Below are 4,329 nucleotides of genomic sequence, written 5' to 3'. Positions count from 1 at the left end.
TATACATTCTTTATTCTCTGTTGTACTAATCCATGCATCTGTGTATATGTGCTGCATTACATCATTCCTTCATATGCATCATCCTAGTATCTATTCATAAAGGACTTGGATTTTTGTGTAACACAGCCATTAATGCATTAAATGATTTTCACTGTTCATGAACAGTAAACAATTTCTAAAATCTTAATTTTAAATTTTTTACTTTGCATCTGTGTTAAATAGTTATATATATGCATATATTGTATGCTGCATTCACACACACACTAGATAGTTGCATAAACTTCACTTCACTTGCAACATGAACCCAAATGCCAATCCTTTTTACCCTAAGCCCAGACCACTGATTAAAAACCCATATCTTCTTGAAGATATGGAGAAAAATCAGTTTCACCATCACAAAATATCAGCCTTCAAAACTGTTCAATCTTCACATCCTAAACACTATCACAACAGATACTTTCCACCTAAACAACTCAGAAAGGGATACCAAAATCACACCATTCCTTTTTACCAAAGCAGAAAATTTCAGAACCCTAAATCCCCTAATCCTAGACCTCCTAAACCTTTGCAAGCCAAATTTTACACTAGAAAGGCTAATCTAAGACAAAATCCAAACACCTCTATGAACACACCAAAGCCCCCTCCACCAAAACTGTCAAACCCTTCAAACTCCAAAAAGTTTCTTGAACTTGTCAGAAATGTCCAACCTAGCACTTGTGTTGATGTGAAGGGTGAAGTAGAGTTCATAATTAAAAGGGCTAGGTGGGATGGTCTCATCTATAACTTAGGTAAGCACTACTGCACACACCTCATGGGAGAGTTCTATTGCAACATGAATATCATAAAAGGGGTAGATGGCATACTGCATTTCACTACATCAGTCAACAAAATGGTCATTTGTGTTGAGAACAAAAGCAATAATAGGGCACTGCATTTACCTTTGCATTTGTGTGAGTTGCCTTGTGAGGATATCTTCTCTCTGTTTATTTTTAACAAATCTGAATTTGAACTAATGCTTGGCACTTTTTGTTAATCTGATATTCCTGATGGTCTCTGTGATGTTAATTGTGGTATTTATTTCAAACACTTCACTAGCACATTTCAGCATCTTGCTCTAATCATTAGGGCAAATGTTATGCCAAAACCAAATCAAAGTAAGTACTTTGATTTCTTTGATATGAAAATCATGTATCTTCTCTGCACTAACATAATCCACTTCAGTATATCTTATGTTATTCTTCTAAACATGATCAATGCACATCTTGTAGATTTTATACCTTATGGTATGCTAATCTCATCCTTCTTTTCACTTTGCAACATTAACATGCCTGAAGCATTTTCTAATCTTGCTGATTCTCAAATCACTAATGAACACATTAGGTCACAAGTGCCCCTGATGCACTGTGAGCCTCAAGAGGCAACTCCTACAGTTATTCCTCAATTCATAAGAGAGGAAGATATGTTTTTGTCTAAGTTTGAGTCTGTCAAAATCATGTTTCATGAGTTAAAACTTGAACTTAAGAGGGTTAAGGAAGAAAATAATGAGATTAAAGAAAAAGTACGAGAATTAGAGAGTCCCACCGCCTCTTGCAAACATAGGATTGCATATTTAGAGCATTTGGCTGCATCTACTCTAAGAACTCCTTGCATGAATGAAAATGACACTGTCACTTCCTTTCAAGTCCCTATGCATGATAACACTGCTATGATTCATGAGTTAGAAGAGGTTAATGTGGGTGCTAGAGGTCAACTGATTGATAACTTGCTTGATTTGGTTCATATTTGTGATGCTGATGGAAATGTGATCGGTTAAGTTTGCTTGATTCTGCGGTTTGATAAAGTCTGATATGTGATGTTGTACTGGTACTTGCTTTTATGTACCTATTTTGCTGTTTTTTGATGTATTTGTACTTTGTAAGGATTCTGTGTTGTCTGTTGGTATGTAATATTTGAATTTTATTGATCCTTGAATTTCAGAAGTGTATACACTTCTCTGGTTTGTAATGACTTAAAACGGGTTCAGGATTTTGTTCTAAATAATCAGTGAACCACACTGATTATTGAGAACACTTTTGGTAATATTTCATGACTTGTTTTGTTGCAACTGGGTAAATCTGTCTTTATCTATCTTATGCAGGAACAATGTTTACACTATCATGTCTCTCTATTCTAATTATGATAAAACTGTGAGTATAGTCGTATTTAGTAATTTGATTAGAGTCAGTCATGTTTTGTCAGATTCATTAATGTTGCACTCTGTCATGTCAAGTATCTTGTGGTATTTAATAACTTCTGATTTATACTTAAAAAAAATTTCAAAATCAGAAGTCAAAATATATGTCTTCACTAACCATTTTGCAGAATTTTTCAACGAACTTAAATTGATGAAAAATATCATGTATTTACTATGACCAGATATTTTAAAATACATATGTAATATGTCTTTAACACCCTCTGTGTATTACTCAGACTGAAAGATTACCAAAGGGCGGTCCTTGTATTGTATATAACTAACATGCAGAAAACTCAATTGTCCCTGATGAACTCCAGAAGAACATAATGGCAAATTTGATTCCCTTGAATTCCAGCAAGAGCTTTTCACAGTATACAAGGAACACAACTTGACTTCCCAAGCAACCTGTCAGAATCCAAAAGGTAAAACAGGTATAAGTTTTCAACCTCTGCTAATTTTACTTCACATACACACACTAGATTGATGTATTGTGTTCCAGTCTCAAACCGATCCAACTGTACTTTTTGTGCAAACTGAATGTGTAAAAGATGTTGAGTATTATTATTGTGGATTTAGATATATTGTATTTGCGATAGGTTGTTTAAAAATGTGGAGTTCTTAGAATGTATTAGCTTTCCAAAATGTATAGTCTGGTACTTAGATCTGGAATATAAATAGAGTGTATTAGTGTTAGATGTTGTAACATGACAATAGCTAGCAAAGTTGAATTGACAAAATAGTATGTATTAGATCTTAAACTTTGTAACATGAACATAGATTGTATTAGCGACAGTTATTGTAACTTGTGATTGAAAAAATTATGAATTCTAGATTGTAAAACACTAAGGTCGTGTTTTCATGAATCATGTTAAGTTGCAGAAGAATAAAATTGGCTTTATACATAATCTGACTAAGTTACATGCATATAAGAAATCTGTATAAACTAAAATGTATAATGACTGATCTTTGATATAACAGATGGCTAAATCACACTATCATATATGCAAGTCTACTTATATAAACTGTTTGACTACAATCTTTGAAAAAAATTGAAAAGGGACTCACTACTAATTGATATAATCAGAATTGGATCTTAGAACTTACACCCTAATATATCCTTGTCTCAATCAAAGTGCATCTTATAGTCTCAATTCTGAATCCATGTTTATTTTTTAAATCAAACCATGCATGCATATACATTTCTTCTCTTGATAAATTTCTAAACTAAATACTATGCCTTCAAAGATTAGAGGAACTATTTTCTTAAATCTATATAAATACTCTTTTTGGCATGTCCCAAACAAAAGGGGAAGAGAAATTAGACCCCTAATATTCAATCTGAACAAGTATAAGAGAATTAGACCCCTCATTTTCAAATTGCTATATTTTTGATATACAAGGATCTATCTGTGCTTCTATTTTTTGTGATACATCTAACAAAGTATTTTGCAGGATCTCAAGAAAGAGATTTAACCCCTAAGTAATTAAATATTTTATGTGCAAAATATTTTTCAAAAATTCATGCATACACCAAGGGGAAGCACACACTGATAATTTTATGTTTGTTTGGCAAATACCAAAAAGGAGAAGATTGAAAGGATATCTTCGATATATTATTTATTTTGGTATTTATATGATTAAACATAAAAATAAGAACACATAGATCCTCTCCATTAGGACATGAATTTAATTTATCTAAATAAAAGTCAAAAAGTCAAACTAGCAAAATCATGTCTTTTAAACAGATAAAAGAGATATTCCATTTTTGCAAAATATCAAAACTATATCTTTATGGAATATATCTCTAAGGCAATATTATCAAAGAAGAAACATCAAGATATGATATTTCTTAGATCTATGTTGTAACAGGAATATGGCAACAAGCTCGAATAAGGAATTTATCAGAAATATTCTTTAGAGGTCTCGTGCTATATCAAAATTATTTAACTCTTCGCTCCAAAATATATCTCTACATATATCAAAAGAGTTTTTATTCAAAATTTTTTAATATTCATGATTGGAATATTAATATCCAGTTCTGCAAATCATTTCTGTATACTTACAGTAATTTTCTCCCGGTTCGTAAAATCAGCATT

This window comes from Apium graveolens, unplaced genomic scaffold (genome assembly GCF_009905375.1).
Source record: "Apium graveolens cultivar Ventura unplaced genomic scaffold, ASM990537v1 ctg2580, whole genome shotgun sequence".
Taxonomy (NCBI): Eukaryota; Viridiplantae; Streptophyta; class Magnoliopsida; order Apiales; family Apiaceae; genus Apium; species Apium graveolens.
This window is presented reverse-complemented; position numbering follows the sequence as displayed.